Raw genomic sequence first — 16,340 nt, forward strand, 5'->3', positions numbered from 1 at the left:
CACTGTAAATGTCGTATTTTTGGTAGCCACGTAGCCTTCGCTTGGCTCCCCACCACTTCGATTGGGTGAAGCTCAGGGTGAAAGGCCAGAGCTCTGAAGACATCATGGCCGCCTGCCTTTAAAATGGCATCCATACCGTGCCGAGAAAACTTATGTTCAGCGCTCACTCACGAGACCCAAGAGCTCAGGTTTTAGTTCTTCAGCGAAAAACTGGAATGTTTATTCTTTTTCTTTTCTTTTCTGTGAGCCACTGCTGTGTGTCTACTTACCTCGTGAAGTGATAATTATGGCGCCTCTTCTAGATGCGCGCTGTGGTAGCTGGCGTAATCCATCACGATGACGCTGTTTGTCTCGACGTTGTCTCAATGTTGCTCCGTGAACCACCTCTCAAGATTCTGATCATCCATTACGTTGTGGTAGACTACTGAGTTCTTTGCTCTCGAAGATGAGACAGGCACCTTGCACAAAGATTTTCTCACTACCTACGCGGATGATGATCATGCAATCACGCTTCCCAGTTGGTGCACGAAGGCCTCCCATGAAGCCTTGAAGAAATGCAATATTCGCATGTTTGAACTCTGACGTCCTACCAGACAGTTTGCGTTGTGTGCGCAGCATCTGTGCAGGTCTCATCCAGGTAACATTTTACTACTGCGAAGACACGGCGTGAAAGGCTACACTTGTGAAAAATGTGTTGTTTTCTCAAAATCGAGAAAAACAATCTGATACAACCTTCGCGGCTTCATATATATATACGGTAAAAGCTCATTAATTCGGATTTGACGGGACCGCAAGCAATGTCCGTATAATCGAAAGTATCAGGAACTTGAGGAGTACCTATATCCAGTAATTACTTTGAATAAGAGCACTGCAAAAGCCGCAGTTTATCGTGATTTGCGACTTCGTTCACAATGTGAAGGCAGCTCAAGATCCCTGTGTCCGAAAGCTGCTCTGAACCCATACCTTGTTATGTAGTAGCAACAACGTCATTCTGGATGGCGACCACGCCTTCCTGAAAGCCCGCGGTCGTTGTGCCTGGCCCCGAACGCCGCTTTCGTTCCTTTCCGTCGCACATTATATATATATATATATATAGGGCGCGATATTTGCTGCGACCAAGATCTCAAAAGAATTCAATGTTCTGCAATCGTTCAAGATAACGGAAGAATGCACCAAGACTTTTTATTCCAACGTTTCGGCCAGAGTCAGGGCATTCTTTCTGATTTCGGCTTCATGTATCTTCCTACCTTCAATCTTTGGGTTTGTTGGTCGATCCCCGATGCGAGTAAGCGCCATGGTGTAAGGCTCGAGCAAGTGATCAAGGGTGCGCGCAGGCGTGCTCTCAAGGCAGAAGAAGAAGAAAAGTTCGGCCGCCGGCATTCGTCGTTCATGCCAGAGCAATGTCAAGGCGACTTCTTTTCGGCATCGCCATTTACCGGACTCTCGCCTCCCTGCAACTCTGCAAGGCAGACTCTCGTCGCACTGTCCTGGCACCATCCTCGCGTCCTGTGCAGCACTCGAGCCTGCTCTCTGCGTGGGGCGGCGCCGCCGTCGGCATCGCCGAGTTTCTCGGCCAGCCTTCCGGGGAGACGCGGAGGCATTCCTCTTTGACCTCTCGTCGCGCGCCGCAACGGCCGACGTCCTCGACCTGGCGTACCGACGACACCCGAGGCTCCACTTCTTTCTCACGGGCCTTCTCATCGCTGGTGTGGTTGTGCTCGTGATTGCGGTTCCCCTCGGCGTCGTCACGTGCATCACGGGCGGCCGAATTCCGTATCTCGGGCTAGCAACTGGGCCAAACAATCGCTGTCTCACCTGCTGCGTCCTTCTCGGGCTGCTTGTCGCGGTCTTGTTCGGCGACCTCAGCACCATGCTCGCCTCGCAAGTCGCCCTCGCCGACGCCGTACGACGTCTTCCAGCTACGCTAGCCCTCACTTTGTCCGAGCTGCGTCGCTACGTCAAGCAGGCAGTGCAAGAGCTCCTCGTTGAACTTTCGGACAGCGACCAAGGAGTGGCCAACTGGCGTTCGCGCTTTCCTGTACGACGTGTTGCCGCAGGAAACGTTGGCTCGCATCGCGTCCATCAATTGCCTTCTCGTCGCACCGGCCAACGACTCTCTCGCGTCGAAGCTACGCCGCTGCAAGAACGCCACGGCCGACATGTTCATGCCTGGCGCGATCGTCCTAATACTAGCGACGTTGTCGCGGAAAGCCTGAAGCTTCAGTTGAATCGAACCCTGGAAAGCGTCGATCAGCTAGAGTCTACTTTTCGCGGTTTCGAGGATCGCACGAAGCTGTGGACGAGAGCATCGTTAGTCGATCTTGTCGCCGTTCCTATCACGATGGTGCTTCTCTGCGTAACCAGTCGCTCTCCTAGGCTTTGGCACTGGTTCCAGTATTCGAAACTGCGTCAGTCCCTCATGGAACGACGGTGAATGCATACAGGTTCACTGGCGTCATTATGCTGGCGAACGCAGCACTCATTATGTTGTTTTGCTGTCTGGCCTTGCCTCTTTTGATGACCATGACCACCACGGGAGTTCTGGCGGAATGCTACGTTTGCATGCCGTACAGGGAGAGTAGATACGACCTCCTAGACAGGCTGTCGCAGATGGCGTGGTCCCTCACCGAACGCAGTCCCGTGTTCGCGGCACTGACGCCAGAAGTTATCTTGACAAAATGTGCGGGTGAGGGAATTTCCATCGCGCACCTGCGACTACACTCTAACAGGACGGAGCTGCCGTATCTGACGACGATGACGCAGAGCCATGTGACGAAGCATTGGATGCTCAAAACGACGCCGTTAACGCGCCAGAACGCTACGGCGGGCAACTGCAGATCTCTTCACGACGTTATAAGAAGAGCGATGAACCTCTTCTGCTACAAGTTTTTGGAGAAGCACGCCGGCTGTGGCTCTTTCTCTGGCGTTAGGGCTGCTTTGTGCGGTCATCATCCTTCCCTTGACGCTGGTAGTGTCCCAGTGCTTTGTCGTTCCCGAACGCGACAACATAGGGAACACTCATGATGCGCCTTCCAAGAAGAGAGACTGAGTCGCGCGAAGAACTCTTCGGTGGTGAAACGGCGCTCTCTTCGTCATTGCCGCTTCGGCCTCATGCTCGCAACACGGGCCCCCAGAAGGGGCAAGAAGGCGCCAGTTACCTATCAATGCTGAGTAAGCCTTGGAGGCAGCGGCTGCACGAGATTTACACGGAAGAGGGTGTGGACATCTACGATGCCATCAACCACATGTCAACGCCGAGCGAAATAACCTCTTCGTGGACCACCACCGAGTCCACAGAGTACGCAACACCGACGACAACGTCCACTCAGTCCGTCGAAGAGCCAACGAGATCGTCTAGCACAGAAAGCACGCGAGACAAGCCGGTGCTTCGTAAATCAGCGACAGCAGGGCCCAGAGTCGTCTTTCTGACGCCGAAGACGATGCGAAAGAAATACGTCAAGGCTTTTCTAGTCGAAGAACCTTTCCCGAAATCCAGATCCAAGAAGACGAAAATTCACGCGCCGCTGACGGGAAAAGCCAGCCGCGTAAAATCCTTGCACACGATCAGTGAGGAAAAGGAGCCATCGCTGGGGCAGCGACGTTTCCATGGTCACGGTACCGTCGATGGCAAGCGGAGAGTGGTGCCTGACAAGGTCACTTTCTAGAAGCGGCAACCAGCACCGTGACGCAGTGTCATCTAGGGAGCTACAAGCTGTACATTCTAACCGTCGAGCGAATGTGCGTCCCCACCGCCCGGCGAAGGTCACTTTCCGGGAAGATGCAACCGATCATTCTGATGCCGCAGGTGCGATGCGTGGCTTCCACCACACTTATCCGCCTACCGCGAGCGTCCACAGATACGACGGCGGGCCGTGTCCTTGTGGCGGAAGTGATATTGTTTTTCATTAGCCGCGCGTGAATTTCGAATTAAACGATCAAACGATGCCACAAGAGGAGTTTACTGCTTACTTTGGATGCACAGTGAAATTTCTGTAAACCGTATTCCGTGATCTTGATGTATCCATCGCGTCCACAAGTAGTGTCACTTGTGGCGCTCATTTTCGTGCGTTGTCACACTATATACTCGTTTGTAAGGAATAAAGCAAACATTAGAGGTTATTCTGCAAGTGGTAGTCCAAGGTTTCACGCGATAGCGTTAAAGCGCTTGCTTGGCAGAAATTCCTGTGCTGGCGTCGTTGGTTGTGAGCGGAAAATCAGTTGTCCGTGAGCGAAAATTCGAGATTTGTGCAAAGAAAGCAATAAGAGATTGTTGGGCTCGAGTGGGGATCGAAGCAAGGACTTCTTTCGCGGCAAGCAGGCGTTCTACCAGTAGAGCCACGGCCGTGCTCAAAATTGCTTCGTAAAAAAACATTCGGCAGATCCCACGCGTTGTGGGAATCGGTTTCATGCGAAGCAGTCAGCGAGTACTTCTGTGCCGTACTCTATGGCCTTGAGGCAAGCCTTACGAAGTGGATCGACGTGTTTTTGTAAGTGTATAGTAGCTATGTGCACATCGTACGCTTACCAGGCACGTCGACAACACTGGCGTTTAAAGGTTAACTTATGGTGCAAGTTGTAACGTCATCGCTCACGTTAGATTACATACGTCAGTTTATGGAAACTAAGTGCACATTGATGGTGCAGTCATGTGAATATGACACGTAACTTTTTCATAATGTATGCCACCATGGTCGAGCAATGCTTCAATATAGCTTGCTGAATCATAGGAATACAAGTGTAAAGTTTATTAGACTGCTATAAAAGCAGAGCCAACACTGAAAGCACAGACGTTGATCTTATATGACGCCTGTATCATAGTACATATGTAGTGTTTATTGCTTTCTTGTAAAATTAGATAGCGAGCACCACGAACACAATTGACGTTGCACCGACATTACGCCAGCGTACGCTGTTTTTCCAAACCAGTTTATAGACCTGGCGTGGCTCTGTGGAAGAATAGCTGATTGCCACGCAGATGCTTGGGTTCGATTCCTGCTGGGATCCTAATTCTTATTCTTTCCATTCATCGGGTCAACGCTTCCGATGTCAGTTTTTCTTAACGCTCTCTTATTTATATTACCAGTGTCTGTTCTTGTCGTTCCTGGGTCGATGTAAACTGTCAATCACCTGTGGCGCATACCCGTATACCACGGCCCATGGTAAACAGGTATGTGCCACACGTGTTTGGAGGAAAGGGTTTGACGAAGTACGCGACAGGATTTTCACGGTATTCATGTCGCGACTCGACAGTCATATTCGTCAAGTCCTCTTACCCTCCCATGCTAATTTTGGTCTACACCAAGTTAAGGAGGCCATCGTGAGAGCATCCAGACGTAGGGGGCTTGATAGATAGATAGATAGATGGATAGATACGTAGATAGAAACGCTCAAAGTGCCAAAGGTTCCCTAAGAAATGCTTCGCATTTAATAAATAAAATGCAAGGCTTGCGCGGAAATCGCAGCACAGTCACAGCGAAAGCTGGAAGAGCGGCATTTCTTAGAGGCCATCGTAAACTCTCTTGGGGCTACCAATACAAGTACACCTGCAACTTGGCAATGTACCCACTGCGTCATAAATCATAATTTTTGTGAAGTTGGGAAGTACCTACTAAGCCATTATTCGTTATTCTGCGGAGAAGCGAGGCACCCGCTACACATCTGTAAGGCATTGTGCGCACTTTGTTGATGCTGTGGCTGATGACTATAAAAGAATTATGGCAGAGCTCTTTGTAATAGGTTGGAAGCATTCAGCGACGCACTCGTTGCGCAATTCGCATTGTGTGACGCCTGGTTGTTATTTTGCTCTTCTACCACGCTATATTACATATGTTAATACGGTTCCATCCCGACATGAAGCCTGTATAAGGTATTTTCGCAATTGAGTTTGAAGAATTCCTCATGGCTTTTTGGTAGAGTGCAGGGCTGCCACACAGAGGGCCCAGGTTCCAACCCTGTTCCATCCTGGATATCGTTTATTTCGCACGATAGCGGTTACGGACACCGGCGGCGGCGGCAGACAACTACGGCGCAAAGAACGGCCGTTGCAGTAGTCTCATAACAGCTGTCGCTGTAAAACAGTATACGAACGTTATGTAGCGCGAGGAATGGCATTACCAGCGTGTAATATTGCGTGGAAGAAGCGTAGAATCACACCAGACGTGAAAGCATGTGAATTGCGCGACGAGTTAGTCGGTTTAAAGGCCCACCAGTTACAAAGCACACAAGCATAGTTATCATTATCAACAACAGCATCAACGACCTTTGCAGCTGCGCGTATTGCCTTACGGTCGCGTAGTGGGTACCTCGCTAAGAGGAAGATTTTTGTCGTAGTGGGCACTTCGCAAATGCACTTGCAGTAGGCATTCTGCAATAGTTTGAAAGGGCCGATTTAAAGGCGAACAGGCGCTCCTTTCCTTAGGTGTCAACCGCAAAGCGAAGTCAGGCCAGCGATTGAGAAGGCGATGCGAACGGGGCCCGATTACGCTATCGTGTTGTACTTTTGAAGGCGAAGCTCAAGCGTCCTCCAACTTTCTTAAACTGTCCACTTAAGCGGGTCTTCATGGGGCACAGAGGGAGAGCTTGGTCACCAGCGCAGGTCTTCACTCGCTCTCGGACTGTGGCCAATCGGCGCTCGTTGAAATGGACAGTTTACTTAACTGACGGTACATATTACCCCTGAAGTAGACAATTGCTGCCAGTGTTAATGAAATCTAGGAACAGGGGCGGCACCAGCGGGGTTCAAGGGAGCAGCCACCTCCCACACGCCAAGAAGTTGACTTCCCTTCTCTTCCCCCCTCCAAGGGCAAACATGGTCAAAACACAACGGATAAGTTCCCTGCCTCCCTGCGCGCATACATGCGTACATACATGCGTACGTATAGGGCTGACGCGCTGGAGTTTTGAGTACTGTGGCGGAGTCTGGTGGCGTGCGCCGAAGTTGCTTGGGTAGTCAAAAATGGATGCCGACCGGCGAGTTACGCAGTTCTCAGTTGCTTTAAGCGTTTTACTTAATTTTGCGCCTAGTTTTCAGGCTCAAAAAGTGCTTAAAACGTACGCAGGAACTTGTCCGCTATGCCTGCAGAGTCTGACATGTTTGACGAGCGATCCCTGCTTCAACAAACCGTGCCGAAAGCAGGTGGTCCGGGCGACGGCTCTGAGCAGCGTGCGGTCCCGAAGCGCGGTCGCCGCCGTTATTGTTGCGTGGTTAATTGCCTCGAACATGGGGGTAAGGATCCTAATGTGCGGTTTTACTGGTTCCCCTGAAAGCCGTACGAAGTGGAGCGACGGAACCGCTGGATACGTGCCGTCCGACGCGTGAAGTGAGTACGCGAGCAAAACGTGGTTTGCAACGTAACGTGCTGATTACTTTTCGTACGCGCATGCACGCGTTTATATATGTATATATTCCCTGTGTGCAGTCCAGACGGCACGCCGTGGCTGCCGACGGCGATCACGAGGATATGCAGCCGGCATTTCGTGCGAAACGAGAAAAACGATGCCATGAGTCACCATGCGTATGTGCCTACGATTTTTCCGGCAGCTTTCCGGCAGCTTACAGCTGGCTGCTTCCAGCGGCCGGCTGTAAACATTGCACGCCGTCGCTTCTCGACCGCCACCGCACGCTGACAGAATTTGACGAATTCCCTAGAAGCAAATGTTGAAAATTACGACCGTGCATGGGGAAAAAGTGTGTTTGCGACTTAATGCGGCAGAAAACGGCACACGACGCGAATGCGCTCATTCGGGCCGCCGACGGCTAGCCTTCGTCACTGGACCTTTCTTGATTCCGTTTCGTCGTGTAATGCAAATCATGTCGGCTTTCTTAACAGCAATCTTTTCGTTTATGCACTGTCGTTAATCGCGCGAGCATGCCTCGTAAAACTTAACTCGAGTTCAACGTCGTATGAGATTCGCTGCACTTGCGAGTTGCAGCGCGCCGAAATGGTTCCTTCAATCTCCTACACGTCGTAAACATACTTGACGTTGACGAGCTTCTTGCGTTTACGCAGATTGCTTGGCCTGAAGAACTCAGCCACGCCAGAAACTGGCCGAGATCCAAAGCGCAGCACAACCGACAGCGGCGGCTCCATTGCGCATCTGAGCTTAGTGCTGCATGCGGCCGCCAGTCTGACTACTCGAAACTAAAGAACTTGTCGTAGGGGGCGCTTTTTAGCACCGTTTTCGCAGCGCCGCCTGGGCAGCCAGTCAGGCCTATATACATGCACTGAAGTAAGGTGGCAAATTGGGCTAGTTGGAACGTACTCGCCATGTTCAGCGCTTGTGTCGTGCACTTCCTTGTGTTTTCGTGTTCGTTTTTTGCGCTGAACATGGCGAGTATATACATGCATGCATGCATACACATACATACATACATACATACATACATACATACATACATACATACATACATACATACATACATACATACATACATACATGCATACATGCATACATACATACATACATACATACATACATACATACATACATACATACATACATACATACATAGCCTTTTTTGTTAACTATGACAGGAATATTCAATTCAGCGAGCGTGACTTTCCGAGCGCTGTCGGGCTTTTTCGCCAGCCGACAGACGGGCAGCCCAAAAATGCGCATTAGTGCATTAAAATAAAGAAAGGACAAAATAATGATTTCCTAATATTAGAGCCTCTTGATAGGCTCCAAGTTCCTCGGCTTAAAACGGATGATGTCATGATCGCTCGAGGAATGGCTCAAACATGACCGTAGAAGACACGGGATAAGGTGATGAAACATCAACGGTCAATTTTAATGGCGGTCGCACAAGTGAAAATTTGGCTCCTCTAACTGAGTTCCTCCAAGCTCTCGTCGTCGTCCAGGCAATCACTCAACAGGCTCGGCAGTCCTTTTCTGTCTGCGCCTGCGGAAAGACGAAATTGCCAATAATACCTGCTTACACAGACAAACCATTATGTAGAGATAAATCGCAAATGGAGATGTGAAACGCAAATTACAAATCCGTAGCTATTTATGTGTTTCGAGCAGTTAGGCAACTACTCCCACGCCGGCTTCTCGTCAAAGGCCATAGTCTTTAATAAATAAACGATTGTCTGGTAACTGCAGGCGGTAACCTCATTTACAAATCCCTCCGTTTACACTCTTCTGTTGCCGATACACGTTAGTGTGAGAGCACTCCGAACATTTAATGGTATGATACCTGTTGAGGACGCTGCAGTTCTCGCTGTTCCAACAAGGTCCCTGAAAAATAGACAAAACAACACACCGCAGCTTTGTCAGCTTTGTAAACTTACGGGTATATGCCTGCAATCACTACCGTTCGGCATGATGTCTGTCCTCTTATTAAATCGAAGCCCCGCTACGGTGGTCTAGTGGTTATGGCACTCGACTGCGGACCCGAAGGTCGCGGGATCAAATCCCGGCCGCGGCGGCTGCATTTTCGGTGGAGGCGAAAATGTTTGAGGCCCGTGTACTTAGATTTAGGTGCACGTTAAAAACCCCAGGTGGTCGAAATTTCCGGAGCCCTCCACTACGGCGTCTCTCATAATCATATGGTGGTTTTGGGACGTTAAACCCCAGATATTATTATATATTAAATTGAAGCCTTCTAAACGATCCTAATGCCTCTAGATAAAAGCCACTAGTATAATTATTCGGCTTATATGTAGCGTCATCTGTCCTGTACAAGTAAGTCTGTGGCCCGATATGTCCTCTACGTACGTGCACTCAGTGAAACAGCATGTGGTACCTAACCACAGGGTGAAGAATATAAGCCTGCATTATCTGCTTTAATGAATGGAGTATTCCCCTGCATTTTTTTTTTCTTTTCATGCTCTGGCGCATCTAAACCGCCTCATTCTTGCCGAATAACAAGTCCCCACTGCAGCAGCAGTAATCTACAAATCACAGTTATGGCGTAATGAACATCAGGCCGATCCCGGAAACATTTTAATCTGAGTAGCGTGGTAGAAGTGTCCACGTTTTGATGATTTACCGGGCAGGCACGTAATCGCTCTGCTGCAAGGCGCTTTGCTGACGAGCACTTTCATAACGTTTAATTAACCGGTTCGCATGCATTTAAAGCTGTATACGTTTGATCCGAGTAGCACTTCGTTACTCGATCCCTTCAAGTGTTTGTATTTCCTACGAGCACCTTCAACTAGTTCAGGAACTTTCTAGTACTGTGGACTCAGTTTTTTTTTTATTACCCACTGCTCTTGTAGCCTATCAACGTCCTTCCTTTCGTTTCATTGTTTAATAAATGCGTAAGCATCTCTGTGCCAACAGAACTAGAAAAGTGTCCGTACGTCCGTGTCTGTATTGTTTAAGACGAACATCGCTATAAGTAAAGAAATGCATAAAACAAACTCAACTTTCTTGTTGGTGTTGTGTTTATAACGTGGGCTAAACGTTCCGAAAACGAGTGTCTTAACCACAGCGCTCAGCAGCAATGCTTGCAGAATGAGAATACATCTGAACCATAGGAATGCGTGGTAACGGCAGTGCAAAACAAATGTAAAATAACAGTTTCTGTGAAGGCCGCGCTGAACTTCATGGCAGCTTAATAAACTCTCTCTCTCTAGGACAAGATGTAAAGCCGACACGGAGGATTGTACACACCGAGAAAACTTATACCATGCCAAATCGTAATACCGAAATTGGGTTTCCCTCGTCGCGGGATGCGCGTATGTAGATACACCGAACGTTCTAGAACGTAAATTTCAGCCAATATATTAATATAGTGGGTTATATGCATGGAGTAAGGAAAAAGAAAGGAGGGAGCATTACGTCACGCAGGCAGCCTTGGCATGCCGACTTGTTTTGAAGCCTGCAGTGTCGGCATAACACCTGACCCATTTTGCGTCAAGATCACGCAAAAAAAAAAAAAAACAGATCCGCCAAGACTTCGAGGTATGGCGCCCGGTACATTTTAGTCGAAACGCGCTTGTTCGGAGCAGACCGTCCGGCTCGCGGAGGAGGTTCAAAGACAGAACTAGCCACCATAGCAGAACGCCACCAGGAGTACTAAAACACACCGGGCGCTATGACGCTTTGATCACGTGTTGGGCCGACACAGTGGGCTTCAACTGCATTGCACAACGCTCCCTCCTTTTTTTTCCCTTCCTCCATGGTGACATGACACTCTACAGGCACGTCCCGTAGGTGTTTTATTTTATACGCTATCACGCACTAACCACTAGAGATGCTAAACTGAAACACGAAAACACGCTGGTCCAAACAACCATCTCGACAGTGCGTCCTGCGCGCATTTCCGAGTAACCAAACATCCCGGTGTTTGTAGTGTGGCGAAGCAATTGGTGCTGCTTAACGGTTGCGCTCTCCAGCGGCTCCTAGTGGGTCGTCCTCTTCTAAACGCCGCTCGCGCTCGGAGCCCGTGCTTTTGCCTTGACTGTCGCCATAGTGCATTGTCGCCGAGTGCCGTCCAATAAACAGCTTAACAAATTGGTGGAGAGTGCTGTGCTCCCATTCAATGCCCCTGGAGCTTCGTTCCCGTACTCTGCCATCTACCATGCCCCAAGACGCCGCTCAGCAAACGCCGCCTCCCACACCGACCACATGTCCCGGTGTCCCACGCATCCGCGATCCACCTATCTTCACTGGCGCCGATGGTACCGACGTGGATTGATGGATGGATGGATACAACTTTATTTGAAATATTCAAAGTGAGTGTGGTTGGGCTCCTAGACGTCCGGGAGCCCCCTGGCCGACATCTCTAGGCAGGCCCGGTTCACCAGCGTCCGCTGGTCGTCCGAGCCAGTGGCCCGAAGAGCGGCCTCCCACGAGGAAAGGGAAGGATTGGGAATAGGGTCTACGACCAGGGGCTTTGGGCAGCTCCACAAACAGTGGAAAAGATCAGCCCGGGGAGCCGTGGAGGACTGGCTCGCAATTTACGAGCGCGTGAGCGTACCCAACAAATGGGACGAAGCAGGCAAGTTGAGCAACTTAGTCTTCTACCTCGCGGGAGTAGCAAGTTTGTGGTACAACAACCACGCGTCCGATTTTGCTACTTGGTCTGATTTCAAAACCGCCGTCATCAACGTTTTTGGCCACCCTGCAGTTCGTAAGCTGCAAGCAGAACAGCGCTTACGCGAACGAGCTCCGCAGGCCGGTGAATCTTTCACCAGTTATATCGAAGACGTCCTGGACTTGTGTAAGAATACAAATTTTCCAGACTGACGTCACATATGACGTGTATCGGTGCGATAGAGAGGATAGACAGGGTGGTGGTGTATTGATAGCCGTATCGCAAACAATTTCCTCTTTTCAAGTAGAAGTTGTGTCCTCTCTGGAAACAGTCTGGGTTGGTATTTCAAGTAAGCACACAAAGATTATATTAGGCGTATGCTATCGTCCTCCAAACTATACATCGTCATTCGTCGATGAATTGCATGACGTTCTCGGCTATGTCGTCACTCGGTATCCTTCGTCACCAATTTTTCTTTTTGGTGACATGAATTTTCCTAACATCACCTGGCACACTGGTGTTCCTCTGCTCGACCCCTTTTCAACACAATCCCAACAGTTCCTAGATTTTTGTAATTGTTTTAACTTCACCCAGGTTGTAACGAAACCAACAAGGGTAACTGTTGAATCGTCTAATACATTAGACCTAGTTTTGTCAACACATCCAGACTTCATATCCCCAATTATCTATCTTCCTGGTCTGAGCGACCATTTGGTGTTACATTTCGACATCACCATGTCTTTTTCACGTGGAACTGAAGAAGACAAGTACATCCGGGACTACCGCAATGCAGATTTTGACGCCATTAACCAAGATATGTGCGCGTACTTAGACACATTTTGTTGCAATTTTGAAGAGAGAAGTGTACAAGAGAACTGGGATCTTTTCAAAACTTAGTTACTAATCTCACCAATGCGCACATTCCCCTTCGACGCATACGGAACAACACAAAAAGACCGTGGTATAACACGCATCTCAAACGTTTGTCTAATAGAAAAAAGCGCCTTTTCCGCACAGCCAAGTTGCAAATACTAGAGATTGCTGGGTAGCGTATCAAAATGCTGAGGCAGAATACGTGGAAGCTGTGCGTGCTGCTAAGAATCGTTTCCAAACGCATACGTTGCCTGAATTGTTATCAAGGAACCCCCGGCAATTTTGGAATGTTATCAATTCTAACCAAAATGCGGATTTATCAATCAACGATGACTCTGGTGAGCCGCTACCAGCATCTGAATGTGCCGCGTTATTTAACAATATTTTTTCAGCCAATTTCTCGGGAAACACTGCTGCACCTGTTGACGCAGTTGTGTGCCGTGACTACCGCTCAATGTTTCCTATCACTTTTGATTCTGCAGGAATTGCGAAGTTAATTGACACCTTAAAAACATCCTCATCATGTGGGACTGACGGTATCAACTCAAAGTTTCTCAAACAAACAAGCGCATATTCGTCTCTCTTCTTGTGTAAGATTTTCCAGCAGTCACTTGACCAAGCAACCTTGCCGCTCGACTGGAAGGTCGGTAAGGTTGTGCCGATACACAAGTCTGGTAATAAACACTCCGCTCTTAACTATCGGCCCATTTCACTAACGAGCATTCCGTGTAAACTAATGGAACATGTACTGCACTCACATATTGCGAAATTTTTAGAACCGAATTCATTTTTTACATCGGCCCAACATGGTTTTAGGCGTACGTTTTCCTGTGAAACCCAGTTGCTTCTTTTCACTCATCACCTGCATACCATTCTTGATAAACAATCTCAAATTGACTGCATTTTCCTGGATTTTGCAAAAGCATTTGAAAAAGTCAATCACGCTTTACTAATGCATAAGCTCTCCTCTCTCAACCTTGACTCGAATGTACTGGCATGGCTCGACTACTTTCTAACAAACCGTCTTCAGTACGTCACTGTTAACGGTCATGACTCGCCGGAAGTAAGTGTAACATCGGGTGTACCGCAGGGCTCAGTTCTGGGACCTCTGCTGTTTTTTAATATATATTAATGACCTCCCTGACTGCGTTCTTCATCCGTTCATTTATATGCCGACGACTGTGTGCTTTACAGAGAAATACGTACCGATGATGATAGGAGCATCTTGCAGACAGACTTAAATAACATTAGGAATTGGTGAGAACTAACAGACAATAACGCCAAGGAAAGTACAGGGGGTGTTATCTGTAGTATTTAGAATGCAAATGTGAAGAAAGTAAAGTGGACGAAAAGATGACTTGCCGCCGGCAGGGACCGAACCTGCGACCTTCGAATAACGCGTCCGATGCTCTACCACTGAGCTACGGCGGCGGTCATCCTCCCGTCCACTTTCTGGGGTATATATGTTGATTAAACCTAGGAGTGTTAGTCAGCGCCAATCGCAGCCATGGCGGCGAGTGTGGTGCGATAAATGGCTTATGAAATTAAATCCCAAAAAATGCAAGCTAATGACCGTCTCCCGCCAGTTTAATAACTCCTCAACATACAAACTGGGTGATGTTTATCTTGACCACGTGTCGTCATACCGGTACTTAGGCGTTACCATTTCTTTCAATCTAACATGGAATGCCCATATTAACGTCATCACGAACAGTGCTAACCGTACATTGGGATACATACGTCGAAATTTTAGCAACGCCCCACTTTCCTTGAAGATGCTTCTTTATAAAACCCTCGTGCGCTCGAAATTGGAGTACGCTGCTGCAATCTGGAACCCTCACCACGAAAACTTGATTAGGCACCTTGAGCTAATTCAAAATAACGCTGCACGTTTTATTCTATCGGATTATCACCGTACATCAAGCGTAACAGCAATGAAGCACATTTGTCACTGCCACCTCTATCACTGCGTCGCAAGTACTTCCGCCTTTGTCTTTCCATAAGACCTACCATCATCCATCACTGCGTAACGAGCTCATTACGCCTCCTACATATCACTCCTCTCGGATCGACCACGAACACAAGGTTAAAGGTACTTTCTGCTACACAAACACATTTTCTTGCTCCTTCATACCGGTCACATCAAACGATTGGAATCAGCTACCAGGTGACATCGTTTCCATCTCTGATCACTCCCTCTTTCGTCATTCTTTATCAGTTCACCTATTTCGTGATAGCTCTCCCTAGTCATCCGATCTATTCCCCCTCCCTACGAATTTGTCTCCACGTGTCAAGATGCCAGCGTTTTCCAGTGGATTCTTGATTTTTTCTGTGTGCGTGTTATTTCTCTTACTTTTACACTTTCTTGCTAGTACTGTATAATTTTACCACATTCACTATTTGCTTCTTGTGATTTGCTTATTTTTACGTTTCACTTTTGTTGCGTTTCATTGAGTAGAGATGTTTTTTGCTTTAGTCTTGTTCATGTATAAAATAGCACGTTTTTTTTCGTTGTTTTGTATTTTTCATGTTGTAACCCACTCCCCTCTGTAAAGCTTCGGCGATTGAGGGTAACAAAATAAATAAATAAATAAACGGCACCATGTCCGAGTCTGACAAGATCCGGAACATTATGAAGGGCATTGACGACGATGCATTCACCATGTTGCTCGCTAAAAACCCTTCCACCGTGGCCGAGGTCATCACACTGTGCCAGAGCTACGAGGAGCTCCGCCGGCAACGTTCGATGACCTGTCGCTCTCCAACACGCGACGAAGAGCTTGCTGGCTTGGCGGCCATACCTGACCAGGCCACGCTGCTGGCAGAAATAAAGGCATTCGTGCGCGAGGAAATCGCACGCCAGTTCTCTCTCCTGGCCTTCGCCCACCCGCCGCACGTTCAACAGTCGTCGACGACCCTTCTTCCTCCCATCCGCCGAGCGATTGAGCAGGAAATCGCGGAGGTGATGCCTGAGTACCACCAGCAACCTCCGGCTCCTGCGCCACAGAGTTACGCTCAGGTTGTCGCCAGGACGCACCCGGCAATCCCTACGGCTGCACCGTTGAGTTACGCCGAAGCCGCCGCTAGACCTCCGTCCTTCGACGCGGGCGTGCCGGCTACGTATGCTGCCGTCATCCCTAGGCCCCGACTGCAACCCACCTTGCAGTCATTTCAGCAGCCGCCCCGTCAATCGCATCCTGCGACGTGGGTGGGACCTGCCCCGGCGAACCGATGGCGCACACCCGACAATCGGCCCATCTGCTTTGCCTGCGGTTATGCCGGTCACGTGGCCCGTTACTGCCATCGCGTGCAGCCACCTCGAGTCGCGTCAACCACCACCAGCCAGTCCAGCCGTGCATTCTACGACCTGCCTATGTCGCCGACGTCACGCCCAGCTCCATCCACTCGCCGCTCTCCGTCTCCATGCCGTCGCTCACTATCACCAATGCGGCCACGTTCTGTCGCACGAGAGCAGGAAAAC

General features: G+C 49.1%; 1 protein-coding gene across 1 annotated transcript in view; it reads left to right on the forward strand.

Moving 5' to 3' along the window:
* Nucleotides 1-8,251, forward strand: part of LOC119390706 (COMM domain-containing protein 1) — a 131,448-nt gene extending 123,197 nt beyond the window's left edge. Inside the window, exon 3 of the transcript XR_007415863.1 lies at nt 8,235-8,251. The gene's annotated coding sequence lies outside the window, so the exon portion shown is untranslated. The remainder of the gene's footprint in view (nt 1-8,234) is intronic.
* The last annotated feature ends 8,089 nt before the right edge of the window (nt 8,252-16,340 follow it).

This window comes from Rhipicephalus sanguineus, chromosome 4, assembly GCF_013339695.2.
Source record: "Rhipicephalus sanguineus isolate Rsan-2018 chromosome 4, BIME_Rsan_1.4, whole genome shotgun sequence".
NCBI lineage: Eukaryota > Metazoa > Arthropoda > Arachnida > Ixodida > Ixodidae > Rhipicephalus > Rhipicephalus sanguineus.